The sequence below is a fragment of the Prionailurus viverrinus genome, chromosome A2 (assembly GCF_022837055.1).
Source record: "Prionailurus viverrinus isolate Anna chromosome A2, UM_Priviv_1.0, whole genome shotgun sequence".
In the NCBI taxonomy this organism is placed as follows: domain Eukaryota; kingdom Metazoa; phylum Chordata; class Mammalia; order Carnivora; family Felidae; genus Prionailurus; species Prionailurus viverrinus.
The window spans coordinates 105,809,179-105,825,258 of record NC_062562.1 but is presented as its reverse complement, the minus strand read 5'-3'; the positions used below and the strand labels follow the sequence as shown (position 1 = coordinate 105,825,258).

Sequence of the window (16,080 nt, the reverse complement as noted above, 5' to 3'; positions counted from 1 at the left end):
TCGTGGAAAAATGAGACTAAGAAGGAAAGAAAGTTGACTAAGAGATTATTGTGGTCAGCTGAATCTGGTTTCACACAGAGTGATAGCCTCACGGTTCACACTCGTTCACCGAAAGTCTGAGGTGGCAGTAGTATTTACCTACAAATTTGTAGATACCAGCTGTTAGTGTCAGGCGTTGTGCAGGGCAAAGATAGGAGTTAGAGTCAAAAAGAATTTTTGCAGTTTAAGGCTTTATTGGGAACTAAGGTTCCGGGCGAGGTTCCGTGACTCAAGGAGGGAGTCAGGGAAGTCGTACCCGAGTATGGTGGGGTAGGGTTTTTAAGCTGTAGCAGTTCTGGTTTTAGGCTCGGGTGGGTCTTTCTCTCGTCCCACGTTGTGCTGTTGCTCAGTAATTGGTTGACCTTCAGTTGTTCTGGAGAGCCACTCGGGGGCTTTCCGCTGGGTTGTGCTGGCGCTCGGTGATTGGTTGCCCTTCAGTGTCTTCCCGAGCGCTGGCGAGAGGGCAGTCCCCTTCCAGGGACATCCTAACGCCAGCCATTGTTTGAAAGATGTTAAGGGAGACTAGAAGACAGATATAAATTATGCGCTATTGCAGTTGGCATGGGCAAAGTGGAGCAGCTAGAAAAATTCCTCTGGCTAAGAAATACACATGTTGACTATTAGAAGTGTTACATATCATAGTTATTCTAGGAGCAAGACTGAGGAGCAACCAACAAAATCACTTCTCACTTTATATAACCCCAAAATATCAAGAGCAGATGAGGAGGAGTCTACTACAATGGAAAAATCATTGATCTGTTACCCCGTTTCTAAATGTAAGCCATTTCTCATTCCCAGTTCAAAGGGAGGTTGGATGCTGTTAAGGAAGGACCCTATAACACCACAGCAGGCTTAGTAGGTATTCCTAATCTGTCCCCAGAGGGATCCGTGATGTGTCCATATCCATATACATATATGCAAGGAAGAAGAATACTGAAATTCTTCAAGACTGTTGGATACAGAGTTGAGTTGTGACTGATACTGATGGCTCATTTTATGGCATAGGAGTTACAATAGACAGCATATGACCATGGACCCCACTGATTTTACTATATAACTTACCACCCAAAAGATGCCAGGCTGATAAAATTTTGGAATGGCCTCTTAAATGCCCAGCTGAGGCTTCATTCTGAGGATGATACCTTGAGTGGTTGGGGGGTTGGGATACTGTTCTTTAAGATGCAGTGTGTGTGTGTGTGTGTGTGTGTGTGTGTGTGCGCGCGCGCGCACGTGCGTGTATTTTAAGTTTATTTGAGAGAGGAGGGGAGGGGCAGATAGGCGGGGGTGGGGGGCTGGGAAATCGTAAGCAGGCTCCACACCTAGGATGGAGTCCAAGGCGGGGCTTAATCTCACTAAGGTGAGATCATGACCTAAGCTGAAATCAAGAGTCAGACACTTAACTGACTGAGCCACCCAGGCACCCAAGATGCAATATATATTTTAAACCAAAAGCCATTATATGGTGATAGTTTCTCAAAAATCAGAACGCATGAGGGGCACCTGGGTGGCTCAGTCAGTTGGGCATCCGACTTTAGCTCAGGTCATGATCTCATGGTCCATGAGTTCGAGCCCCACCTCATGCTCTGTGCTAACAGCTCCAGGCCTGGAGCCTGCTTCAGATTCTGTGTCTCCTTCTGTCTCTCTCTCTCTCTCTCTCTCTCTCTCTCTCTCTCTCTCTCAAACATAAATAAACGTTTAAAAAAATGTAAAAAAAAAAAAATTCAGAATACAAGAGGCTGAGTCTCAGGCATGGGAGCACAGGTAGGCTCTCTTATCATTACTCCTACTGGCCCATTTAAGGAATGTGTGCTTAACTCTGCCACAACTTTAGTAGGCCCTGTGGCATTAGAGGTAGTGGTTTGGGGAGGAGTATAGAATGGAATGCTTCTATCAGGAGACAAGGCAAGGTTTTGCTACTAAACCTATAGCTGTGGGTGCCACCTGGATATTTTGGATTCCTGATACCAAAAGACAAGTGAGCAAATAGTTACTATAGTGGGAGGGGTCATGGGAACTGATTATAATGAAGGGATAAAGTTGTAGCTAGTAATCAAGGCAGGAAAGAGTAAGTCTGAAGTTGAAATGGTTCTCTTGAATGTCTCTTGCTGCTTTGTCATCCCCAGCGATAACCATGAATAGACAATTATCCGTACACAACCAGTTATCACACTGGTGAGGAGAAAACAACATTTTGATGCCAGATTGATATAAAGAATGTCAAGATACTGAGGAAAAAAAATCTCTAAATTCAATTGAAATTGAAAAAAACTGAATTGTTATCATTATTTTTCAGTATCCCTTATCCTTATAGAATAATTTTTTTTAATTAGAAAATGAGTTATGGATAATGTACAATAAAAAGAGATGATGTGGTATATACAAAATCTAATTTAATACCAGAGCTTGTTTGAAAAGCTACAGTGTAATAAGACTTCAACTGAGAACTGAGGAGGTTAAGCCGTTTGACAGAGAACATCTATTTCTAATTTCAAAGATTATTAAAATCAATGGAGAAACTCTGTTTTGCCTCCATCTTCTTATTCCACTTCATAGCACTCGTATTGACCCCATGGGGCTGGCACAGTCACAGCAAGCCAGCTATTGTGCAGCAAAATTTAAAGCTTATCATGTAGTCATTAAGAACATTAATTTTTTTTCTAAAGTAATTTTCATATTTCTGATTAAACCTTTACATGGATTTATTTAAAAAGTTGTGGGACACATCAGAGACGTATGATACAGTAAATGGAGCCCAAGTTGAAACCTTGTTTAAATCACTCTCTGATATTTTAACACGTTTAACCAATTTGCTTCTTGTGAGGGAGTAATTTTTTTGAGCTTCTCATTTTTTGTTTTGTTTCCACTGCTGTGCTGACTACCTGCCAGCATCCCCGATACCTTCTCCATCTTTTCCCACCCTGTTTTGTGCCTCGGGATGCTGAATTCAGCAGGCATCAGTGATTCCCTTGCTCACAGGCTTTGGCTTCAGCCAATGGGACAAAGTCGGGAGATTGGAAAGAGTGAGGAAAGTAATGTCAAGATATGCATTCTTTCATATCCTGAACCTGGCTGGCTGTGGTCTGCTGACAGGCCACCTTCTCTACAGAGCTTTCATCTCTGGGATCTGATCAATGCTACCTCCCCCATCCTGTTTCGGCCTAAGGTTGGTAAAGGTCCCCTGTTGTTAGTTACATAGTCTCAGTGCATCTCCTCGTTGCTTTTTCTAAACTATGCTTTCACCATTGTAAAGTCCTTTTACTGAAAACTCTTCTTCATGACCAAACCTGAGTGCACATGTGTTTCTTACTTCTGATTGATGTAATTACTCTATATTTTTCTTCACTACAATAAAAAGCCAGAAAAGTTATAACAGGCAATAATTACTTTAGAATTCATGACTTATACCTGCAATACTTCATTTCCTTAGACACACACTCCTGAGCTTGTAAACCCAATCTGGATGCCTTAAGTTCTTCCTTTACAGACAGAACACCTTTCTTCCTATTTTCTCAAATCAGTTTTATGATCAGTTTACCTTCAGCTCCTTTCTTGTGCTTCTCTCCTCCTATTCTCAGCTTCCTCCTAGTGAACCAAAGATCTATACTACATTTTTCCATTACATCAGCCTCCTCTCCAACCAAAGCCTAGAATAACTCTCTCACTTTGGAAACATCTTAAGCAGTTTTCAAGTTCTACCTTTAACCAATGTCCAAATGAATACAATCAGTTATCTACTGGACATTTCTACCAAGTTATCTAGTATCTCTGACTTAATATGCTCAAATATTGTCTTGATTTTCCACCTGGTTTGCTATTTTTCTTGTATAATAAATGGTAGCATCATCCTTACCAAGCTATAAACTGTGTTGTTCATCCTCAACTTTTCATTTTTTCTTTCTTTCTCTGACATCAAGTAATAATGGTTATTATATTGATAGCACCAAGCATGAATTAATTACCCTATATGTCCAAGCTCTAAAATGAGTACTTCACATAAATAATTTTATGTAACATTTACAATAATAGCTAATATTTATTAGGAAATTACATTTTTCAGATATCATGCTGAGTTTAATTTGTATTCGCTCAATCTTCATAACATTACTTTGAAGTTAAATATTATCTTCATTTTCCAAGATCATACTAAAGCACAGTTAGTTATATAATTTTTCAGTGTTACACAGATCATAACTAGCATGATCTGAATGCAGGTAGCTTGAGTTAAAACAACGTGCTATTACCCACTACTTCCCCCCACCCCAATCTATAGATATGGGAGAATTATTATCCCAATTTCACAGATGAGAGAGCTGATTTTCAAAGTGCTTAATAAACTTGTCCAAGATTATATAGCCAGTCAGATGTGAACATAGGTACAACACATGATTTTTCTTTCAAAATTTCCAGAAACATAATTTCATTAGAATTTGCTCATAAGTTCTCCAGAAAATATTTCTTTTTTTTTTTTTTTAACATTTATTTATTTTTGAGAGACAGAGAGAGACAGAGCATGAGCAGGGCAGGGGCAGAGAGAGAGTGAGGGGGACAAAGAATCTGAAGCAGGCTGCGGGTTCTGAGCTGTCTGAACAGAGCCCAATGTGGGGTTTGAACCCACGAACCGTGAGATCATGACCTAAGCTGAAGCCAGGCACTTAAATGACTGAGCCACCCAGGTGTCCTCAGAAAATATTTCTTCTAAAATATCCCCCAAACCTCAGTATTTGAGAAAATCAGTATAAAAAATAATATTTATGGACTATTTTTAAATAAAAATTGTGCATACAACTTATGTTCTAAAAATACCAATACTTTGTTATTCAGCTAGCAAAAAGAGGAACAACGATTATGACTACCACAGTCTCACAACATAGCCCAGCTCCTTTGTCTATTCTGTTATTAAATATAGGAAATAACTCTTTAAATTGTTTCTATTTCCTCTCTATTTCTATGACTGCTGTCTCACCATTCCTTTTCTTGAGTTACCCCAATAAGTTAGTAATTGTTCTTCCTTTTTTCTTCTTCATTTCTCCCAACTCACCACTTACACTGTTTTCTGAAGGGTTTTTCTATAATCAAAATCCAATTACAGGGAAAGAATATTTGTAAAACATACATCTAATAAGGGGATACTATCCAAAATATGAAAGAACCCTTACAACTAAACAATTAAAAGACAAATGATCCAATTACATCCTGGAAATAAAATCTGAAGAGACATTTCTCTGAACATGACATAAAAATGTCCAATAAGCACTTAAAAACAAATCAGTATCACTAATTTATTGGGGATATGCAAATCAAAACCACAATGAGTTATCACTTCACAACCACTAAGATGACTATATTCTAAAGGATGGACAAAAACAAGTGTTAGCAATAATGTGGAAATACTGGACTCTTCATACATTACTGGTGGGAATATAAAATGGTACAGTTGCTCTGGAGATAGTCTGTCATATTCTCAAAAAATTAACCCTAGAGTTACATAACACCCAGCAATTATACTTCTCAGTATACACCCAAGAGAACTGAAAATATATGTTTGCACAAAAACTGTACATAATGTTCATAGCAGCATTATTCATAATAGTCAAAAATAGAAACAACCCAAATGGCCATCAATTAATGAATGGGTAAACACAATGTGATATATTCATGCAAAGGAATATTTCAGCCATAGAAGTAATGAGGTACAATATGGATGAACCTTAAAAACATCATTGTAAATAAAATAAGCCATTCACAAAAGGACACATATTGCATGATTCTGTTTATCTAAAGTGTCCGGCATCAGCAAATCCATAGAATCAGAAAATAGATTAGTGTTTGCTACGGGTCACAGGAAGGAGAAAATGGGAAGTGACTGCTAATGCGAATGGGATTTTTTTAGTCCAAGCCTTTTACTACAACTGTTATAGTAGGTTATATTACATATACTATGTTAGTCAAGATAGACTTGGTAATGCCATTGGAATAAGCCATAGTAAAATCTCAGCAGCCTAACACAGTCAAAAGTTAATTTCTTATGAGTGTCATGAGAAATATCTCATATTTACTAGAAAAAATCAACTTGACAAGCCACTGGTGAAATGTTAACTGTATCATACAGAGAATAAAGGGAAAAACAGATTTGCTCTGACCACCCTTCCATTGATAGCATCCTTAGTAAAACAGATTTTTACAATGTAGGCTACATTTTGCCATTTTTTCCCTTAAAAAAAAATCCCTTACCTAACTTATTAAATTTGAATGAAGCCCTGAAAATTATTACCCCTTAATGACCTATAAAGGCATTTGTCTTCCTAGTTTAAACATGTTTTATGCCTAATTAAAAATAAAATAAGCATCTCTCATGTGGTGAATTTTCATATCATTTTATGACTATAAGAAATAAAATTGAATTTTGTAGTCAACAGCCTGCTAATTTTTGTGGTTTAGTAATAAAAGCTTAGATGAAATGAAAATATGTAGTGATTTAGCTTGTAAATTAATCAAAATCAAGTCCATTAAAATAATTAAGACATAGTTTTTTAGGATAAAGTAATTCATTTCTGTTACTTTGAAAAAACAAACAGTTAAGATGTTACTTCTTAAACTTTAGAAAGTATTCAAAAAGTTCTTGGCAGTAGGTCAGATTTCAAAATTGCTATATTTCAACAAAATTTTGTTATACAATGAGGCAGAATTTGAGAGTTAAGTAACACAATCTGTAACAGTAGGCTCAGCCTCTTGAGCAGACAAAACAAGGGTTGGCCTATCTGATAGAATTTGAGAGTATGTCTCCAAAGACACTCCAGCTTGCTCTTCTGTCATAAATTCCAATTAAAGGTTCAGTCACACAACAAATATTTATTGATTATCTACTATGTATCACATTTTGTTCAAAGACTTGAGAATTCAACAGATAACAAAAACAAACTATGTCCATTTTTTGGAAACTTTATTCATTGTCACTTGGATAATGGTTGCCACGTTTATGTTTTCTGTGTGTGTTGTGAATTTATTAATCTCATTTGCAAAAAAAATAACTTTAAGCTGAAGTTATTATTAAGGGAAAAACAAATCCTGTCATTGGTGTGCTGGATAGTTTTTATTTGCTCAACTAGAACACTATTTGTTTTCCCCCTACTCTGTATTCTGGAGGACTGGACTTGTATGGATTACATCACCAAGCTCCCTTGTCGTATGACATCCTATTCAATTGGGTAAGCCTCAGCCGGAGATTAGACGAAGGGAGGAAAATGAAGTCTGAGTATGTTTTTTTCCCTGTAGAGTGACATGGGTTGATGGAGTCCCTCAACTAGATCTCAGCACCTGTCAAGAATTCCTGTTCAAAACCATCCTTTTTATCCCTTCCTCTTCTCTAAGGGTGATATTAATGCCATGATTCACTCGTCCCACAGTCCAGCACTATTTCTTGTTGTTTCCCTATACTTTGTCCACACACTTAAAAAAAAGGAACAACAATCATTTTATTAAACATTCCTCAAATTATCCAATTTGAATGTATAACTTTTTTTTCCCCTGCTAGGCCCCTGACTAGCTCAGTCATTTATCTTCTGAAAAACTTCAGTGGTTTGGGACCAAGTATTCAGCACATACAATTAATCTTTCATAAGGAGACCTAATTTTAAATGGCATTTTACCATAATTGTTTTATATTTCAGAGAAAACACTCCACACTATCATTAAAAATCTGGGTCCTTGTTCTCTATTCTGTTATATCTTTATTTAAAGAGGGGAAAAAGTTTGAGAAATAAAACACAAAATTTCAAAAATAGCTAAAATCTCCTATTGTAAACACATATCAAAATAATTGTTTTTCTTGTTATAAATTAGTTTTCAAAATTTAATGACTGGTTCTGGCTACCATAGAGTAGCTAGGAACAAGCTTAAACTCCCTTGTGAATATAATAAAAACTGGAAAAAACTTCTAAGTTTTATTTCATTTATTTATTATTTTTAAATATAATTTATTGACAAATTGGTTTCCATACAACGCCCAGTGTTCATCCCAACAAGTGCCCTTCTCAATGCCCATCACCCACTTTCCCCTCTCCCCCACCCCCTATGAACCCTCAGTTTGTTCTCAATATTCAAGAGTCTCTTATGGTTTGCTTCCCTCCCTCTCTGTAACTTGTTTCTTTTTCCCCCTTCCCCTCCCCCATGGTCTTCTGTTAAATTTCTCAAGATCCACAACTGAGTGAAAACATAGGGTATTTGTCTTTCTTACCTGACTTATTTCACTTAGCTTAATACCTTCCAGTTCCATCCACATTGCTGCAAATGGCATATTCCATTCTTTTTCATTGCCAAATAGTATTCTATTGTATATACATAAACCATATCTTCTTTATCCACTCATCAGTTGATGGACATTTAGGCTCTTTCCATAATTTGGCTATTGTTGAAAGTGCTGCTATAAACATTGGAGTACATGTGCCCCTATGCATCAGCACCCTGTATCCCTTGGGTAAATTCCTAGTAGTGCTGTTGTTGGGTCAAAGGATAGTTCTATTTTTTAATTTTTTGAGGAACCTCCACACTGTTTTCCAGAGTGGCTGTACCAGTTTGCATTCCCACCAACAGTGCAAGAAGGTTCCCAAAAAACTTCTAAATTTTAAAAACAATAATTTTTAGGCAATGAAGAGCTATCACCCATGGTTACCTATGATCCTTGAGCAAAGGGAAGAAGATAAGGTGAGCCCACATTCACTGGTCTCTCACTGAGGCATTGTCCAAACAACAATCCAGGAAAACAGAGCCCAATCAGAGAGTGTATTCTCACTGGTTGAAAAGAAAATAAAGATCAGAGCTCAGAGTTACATAGTCAGTTGGGATTTGAGTATGAAAGCACTGAAGAGAAGAAGGCCAATAAAATAAACCCCCAAAATCTGCATAAAAATTTTCCTGGTCTTTGGCCAACTCCTAAGCTTTGTAGGTTTAGTAAGAACCACTGGGACGTCTAGCAGGGACTAGCTGTTGGGATACTGAAGGGCTGAGCAGAGACGTTGGAAGCTATACACAACTGTGCCTTACAAGGACAAAAAACAAGGAAGAAGAATATAGAAACATAGACCAGGTCTACAAATCCATATATTAGCCCTTTTGAAATGGGCGCTGTTAATTTATTGCTTGCTAGAGGAAAACATGACAGAAGCTAGAAGATTATAATTAAGAACTACCACATAAAAGAATTCACAATGTTTGACATAAAATTAAAAATTACCAAACAAGCAAAACAACAACAGCAGGTAGCCAATGATATTTAAAATGTAATAGTCAATAGATTCAGACCTAGAGATAACTAAGGAAATGAATTTGAAGAAAAATACTTAAAATTACTGTGATTAATATACTAAAGATAACAGAGGAAAATGAGGAAATGAATGGAAAATGATTTCTATAGAACTTTAGAATCTATAAACAACTTAATGGACATTTTAGGACAACAGAACAGCAAAATATAGTACTTGAAATTAATAACATTCAATGGTTTTAGCAGCATACTAAGCAGAGAAGACAAAATTAGCAAACATGGGGATAAAACTTGACATAAAATCCAAGAAAAGTATGGGCACCTTCTCCAAGACTGTGGCACCCCAAAGTTTCTGATTTTCACACTAGTTCGTGCCTGCATCCCACAATTCTTCAAAGTGACATTTAAGTGTTCCTACCAATTTGCAATCCCTATCAAAATAATACCAGAATTCTTCACAGAGTTAGAACAAACAGTCCTAAAATTTGTATGGAACCAGAAAAGACCCCAAATAACCAAAGCAATCCTGAAAAAGAAAAGCAAAGCTGGAGGCATCACAATTCCAGGCTTGAAGATGTGATACAAAGCTGTAATCATCAAGACAGTATGGTACTGGCACAGAAACAGACACTCAGATCAACGGAACAGAATAGAGAACCCAGAAATGGACCCACAAACATATGGCCAACTAATCTTTGACAAAGCAGGAAAGAATATCCAATGGAAACAAGACAGTCTCTTCAGCAAATGGTGTTGGGAAAATTGGACAGCAACAGGCAGAAAAATGAACCTGGACCACTTTCTTACACCATACACAAAAAATAAAATGGATGAAAAACATAAATGTAAGACAGGAAGCCATCAAAATCCTCGAGGAGAAAACAGGCAACAACCTCTTTAATCGCAGCCGCAGCAAATTCTTACTTGATGTGTCTCCACAGGCAAGGGAAACAAAAGGAAGAATGAACTATTGGGAGCTCATCAAGATAAAAAGCTTCTGCACAGTGAAGAATACAATCAACAAGCTTAAAGGTAACCAACAGAATGGGAGAAGATATTTACAAATGACATATCAGATAAAGGGTTAGTATCCAAACTCTATCAAGAACTATCCAACTCAACACCCAAAAAACAAATAATCCAGTGAAGAAATGGGAAGAAGACATGAATAGACACTTCTCCAAAGAAGACATCCAGATGGCCAACAGATACATGAGAAAATGCTCAACATCACTTATCATCAGGGAAATACAAATCAAAATAGCAATGAGATACCACCTCACAGGAGTCAGAATGACTAAAATTTACAACTCAGGGAACAACAGATGTTGGCAAGAATGCAGAGAAAGAGGAACGCTTTTGCACTGCTGGTGGGAATGCCAACTTGTGCAGCCACTCTGGAAAATAGTATGGAGATTCCTCAAAAAATTCAAAATAGAACTAGTCTGTGACCCAGCAATTACACTAGTAGGTATTTACTGAAAGGATACCGGAGTACTGATTCAAAGGGACACATGCACCCTAATGTTTATAGCAGCACTACTGACAATAGTCAAAATATGAAAAGAGCCCAAATGTCCATCGACTGATGAATGGATAAAGAAGATGTGGTATGTTTAACGGGATATTACTCGGCAATCAAAAGAATGAAATCTTGCCATTTGCAAGAATGTGGATGGAACTAGAGTGTATTATGCTAAGCGAAATAAGTCAGTCAGAGAAAGACAAATATCACATGACTTCACTCATACGTGGAATTAAAGAAACAAAACAGATGAACATAAGGGAAGGGAAGCAAAAATAATATAAAAACAGAGAGGGAGACAAACCATAAGAGACTCTTAAATACAGAGAACAAACTGAGGGTTGCTGGCAGGGTGTTGGGTCATGGGTAAATGGGAAAGGGGCATTAGGAGGGCACTTGTTGGGATGAGCACTAGGTGTTACATGTAAGTGATAAATCACTAAATTCTATATCTGAACTCATCATTACACTATACGTTAACTAGCTTGAATTTAAATTTTAAAAAACACTTTAAAAAATAAAAAAAATAAAAAGCAAAGGGAAAAAAATACTATCCAAACTAACAATTTAACTTGTATTATCCTGAATTTTGCCTATTTTGGATTGTTTTATATGAAGAATAAATGTTCTTCACCATGGTTGTATTGAACATAAGTTATTTTGGAATATAATTACTGGCATGTTTTTCTGTAAATGCATTTAATATAAATAAGTAAAAAACTCCAAATAAGTGCACTAGGTCTAATAATTTATATGAAACTATTCAAATTCACAGAGGCATCATGATTTTTTTCCTCAGGTAATTTGGTTTAATTCTACTTACATCTTCAAAACATTCAAAAGTGGTTCTTAGTTGATCACTTGTCTTTAATGAGTTTAACTAAAAATTTAATAATCAACTATAAAAATGAAATAATTATATCCTTTTTCATGGTTTGGTAATAAATTTCCAAAAAAAAAAGAAAAAAAGTGTTCCTACCAGTTTGCAGCTCCAGCAGCTTCTGCTCCAGGGAAGCTGATTTCATCTGTGATTCTTTGTGTTTGCTGATCTCTTCAGATTTGCATGGTGATTTGCCTTGCAACCTCAATTCTCCAATAAGCCCAAGATAAATCGCTGATTTGCAATGTTTTTCAGCATTTTTCTTGTTGCAAGAATCTGGGTGATGACTTCTAAGTTCTTTACATATCAGAGTTGAAACTGGAAGTTTGCATACATTTTAAAATACACTTTTTAGGGGCGCCTAGGTAGCTCAGTCGGTTGAGCTTCTGACTTCGGCTCAGGTCATGATCTTGCGGTCTGTGGGTTCGAGCCCCGTGTCAGGCTCTGTGCTGACAGCTCAGAGCCTGGAGCCTGCTTCAGATTCTGTGTCTCCTCTCTCTCTGGCCCTCCCCCCGTTCATGCTCTGTCTCTCTCTGTCTCAAAAATAAATAAATGTTAAAAAAAATTGTTTTAATAAAATACACTTTTTATTTTACAATACTTACATAGAGTTTTCAGAGTTTATCTGTTAATTCAAAACTAAACCATGCCCCAATATCAAAGAGACATTTTTCTGAAGGTCGCTTTTTGGTTTTCTCTTCTCCCCCCTCCCTCTTTTCTCTTTCTTTCTTTCTTTCTTTCTTTCTTTCTTTCTTTCTTTCTTCCTTTGTTTTTGTTTTTGTTTTTACAGAATTAGTCTGTTTCCTCCAAATGAAACGCTGTATCTATACTTGTTTCTTGCATGTTTGCAAGTATCTCAAATGCAATTTGGGAGAGAGATGACCGTCTTCATTAATAGTGTTGGGCCGATTGGTTTATGCATATTTTTTTAAAAAAGAACCTAGACCCTTATTTTATACCACATACAAATGATTTCAAGATTGCTCACAGGTTTTGGGGCGCCTGGGTGGCTCAGTCGGTTAAGCGGCCGACTTCGGCTCAGGTCATGATCTCGCGGTCCGTGAGGGCTGTGAGTTCGAGCCCCGCGTCGGGCTCTGTGCTGACAGCTCGGAGCCTGGAGCCTGTTTCGGATTCTGTGTCTCCCTCTCTCTGACCCTCCCCTGTTCATGCTCTGTCTCTCTCTGTCTCAAAAATAAATAAATGTTAAAAAAAAAAAAAAAGATTGCTCACAGGTTTAAATGTAAAAGCTAAAGTGATCAAACCTTTACAAGATACAAAGTAAAATATTTGCATGCATCAAACCATAAAACTATTGTCATTTGTTAAAATTAAGAACTTCTGTTTATTAAAATAAATTATTAAGAGAATGAAAAGTGAGCCAAAACTGAAGGAAAATATTCTCAACATATTTATATGAACAGGCTCACATCCAGACCTCCTAAAGACTCCTACTATTAAATGAGAAAAAGGACATTCAATTATTGAGAGTAGTGTCTTAAGAGAGAGTATCAAAATAACCAATAAATGTATAAAAAGATCCCAAAATACTAGTTATCAGAGAAATGCATGTTAGAACTACTCTACATCCACCAGAGTAGCTTAAATGAAAAAAAAAAAAAAAAAAAGACGATGGCTGACAATCTGGAGCAACTGGAACTTTTACTGTTTTCACCAATTTGGAAAACTATCTTTCTTTTCCTGCAAATGCTAACCATACTCCCTGATCTACCAACTACTGCACAGTAATGAAAAGGAATTTACTGCTGATACGCATGGCATGTGTACATCTGACAGCCTTAATGTTGAGTGAAAGATGGCAGGTGCAAAAGAGAACTTGCCCCTGTTTATAGGAGGTTGAAAAAGTAACAAAATGCAGTAACAAAAAGTAATGTAGTGATTAAGGTCAGAGTACTGCTGTGTGTGGCGATGGGGAGCAGGGAGGAGTACTGGTGGGCCCGGCAGGAGGGAATCTTCAGGGAGGTCTAGAACATTCTATATCTTGAATAGTAGTTCTGTGACTGAATCAGCATGGCAAAACTTAACCTGTGTATTTAAAACTTGAGCACTTTATCTTATGTAACACATTCTCCTTTCCCAGGCAAATGAAATCAATATAAGGTAGAAATCTTTCCTCCCCACACAATCAATTTTTTAGTTCTGCTTGCACAGAAAAAATGGAGACATTATCTTCCAAAATTATAGTACAAATTTTCCTTTACAATTTAACTGGTAATGTATTTTTATAATAATGTTAAGCTTCCTTTTAATTGTTCATGCTATAAAATACTGAAGCAGCCCGTTGACAAGTATTTACAGAACCATCTATCTTAATGTTTTGTTCAAATACTGAGAAGTGGGAGTGTGATACTAATCAGATCTAAAGCAAACATATTTTTAGGGTTCAACAAAAGTTTCTGTTGGATATTGCCCCTATAAGAAATGCCTCCTTCAGGGGCGCCTGGGTGGCTCAGTCGGTTGAGCGTCCAACTTCGCTCAGGTCATGATCTCACGGTTCGTGAGTTCGAGCCCCGCATCAGGCTCTGTGCTGACAGCTCAGAGCCTGGAGCCTGCTTCAGATTCTGTGTCTCCTCTCTCTCTGGCCCTCCCCCCGTTCATGCTCTGTCTCTCTCTGTCTCAAAAATAAATAAATGTTAAAAAAAAAAAATTTAATGAAAAAAAAAAAAAAGAAATGCCTCCTTCAGTGGTCCCTTCATTGTCTACTGAGGAGTCCTTAAATTAAGAACTAAGAACCATAACTATCCAGTTAACTTTTTATATATAGTTTTCCTTAGGTTTGCACAATATTTGCTTAGTAACAGTCAGTCAGTTCCACTTAAACCAGTAAGCAAAAATGTAACAGACCAAGAATCTACATGTCGGACAAGGGAATGTTTACAGAAACAGGGTCCATGTATAAGTTAAATTAGTGTAAACAGAAATACAGTCCATGTGTAGTATTAAATAGCTTTGGGGGCATTTTGTATTAATGGTAGATCAGCCATTTGGGAGGATTTTAACACAAAGATCCTGAGATTAGGAATCTGGCACCAACCCTATTTAATTACGGAGCCTTGGCTAAGGCTCTGGGTCTCAACTTCCTTATACATACATATAAAAGGAAGGGTTATTTCTAAAGTTCTCCTATTGGCTAAGAGAAAGTTCTATAATAATTTTTAATATACTGTATCATGATTTTCTACATCAATAGTCATTTATATATGAAGGCTTATTAGGAATTTAATCATTTTTCCATTTTATATTTAAATCAGTGCTTTGCTAACTTTTATATTTAAAGCAGTGCTTTGCTAACTTCCAACCTCCTCGAAAAAGAGAGTCATTTTGTTATGTGTGGCAATACAATTTTAAGAAAACTTCATAGTATGCACAGGACTCCTCCATTCTCTTTCCCCTCTTGCACTGCAGCATGAAAGTATCATAAAAATACTCATCGAAATCAGTCATTTCCTCTCAGTCCTACACCAAAAGTTGTACCCAGTAAAGCCACTATGCCCTTTTACACAACCAGGTCCAGGTGTCCAAACAAAACACACAATAAGCAAGCCAACAAACTGTTAAGTAAAATATATTCTACTTTGGTAAAAACAAATACAGCCTTACAATTTTTTTTTTTTTTTAATGTGGGTAAAGGGACAGTAAAATGGATAGCATAATCTCAAAATTAATTTCATTTTTTGCCAAAAACATTGTGGGACAAGGCAGCCTAGGCAGCAAAAGGGGAATTTTCTGGAAGGATTTAAAGTTTCTTTTTATGTGACCCAGTCCAGGCCTAGGATCCTCTGACCACTTGGTGATCTCAGGCCCCACTTCCTGGACTCTTCCTTAAAAGTCCTGTAAGAAGCCTGAGGCTAAAAGGCCATGCTCTATTTGAGACTTTTCAGAGTCTTCTTTGTTCTACAACTAAATGTAGTGATGGCAGGAATTAGTCCAGTCCCATCTCCAAATCTCTCCACTCTACCACCCACTCTTCCTCCCCAACCCTTCCATCCCCAGCATCACTCACCAGCCTCCTATGCCCAAAGGACACCCTCACATCCAAGATCCATGGACATCCCTGCTAACAGCTGTCTCTTGACCACTGCTGGGATATAGGCATGAATACACTGGGCTGAAAAGTGAGCTCAGAGTTTGTGGAACAGACATCCAGAGTCCTAGGCACCCATGGTCTAGATGGGGGAACATGATCTTTTGGATGGTCACATGCCCTTAGCCCTAAAGAGAGTGACATGGTGAAGGACAACTCCAGCACCTGCTGGGGTAGAGGCCCCTGTTGTCCAAGTCTAAGGGATGTAGTGATCACAATGGTGACCACAGCGATGTTCACCATGTACAACAGCTGTGTTCAAATATCAATGCTGT

At 37.3% G+C, this 16,080-nt stretch overlaps 1 long non-coding RNA gene across 1 annotated transcript; it reads right to left on the bottom strand.

Annotated features, from left to right (window-relative positions):
* Positions 1 to 210: 210 nt before the first annotated feature.
* LOC125161315 (uncharacterized) lies at positions 211 to 12,130 on the bottom strand. The gene is made up of 2 exons (XR_007150534.1): positions 11,803 to 12,130; positions 211 to 561 (listed from the first exon to the last, which is right to left on the bottom strand). It is a non-coding gene; the product is annotated as an uncharacterized LOC125161315 (long non-coding RNA).
* Positions 12,131 to 16,080: the final 3,950 nt, after the last annotated feature.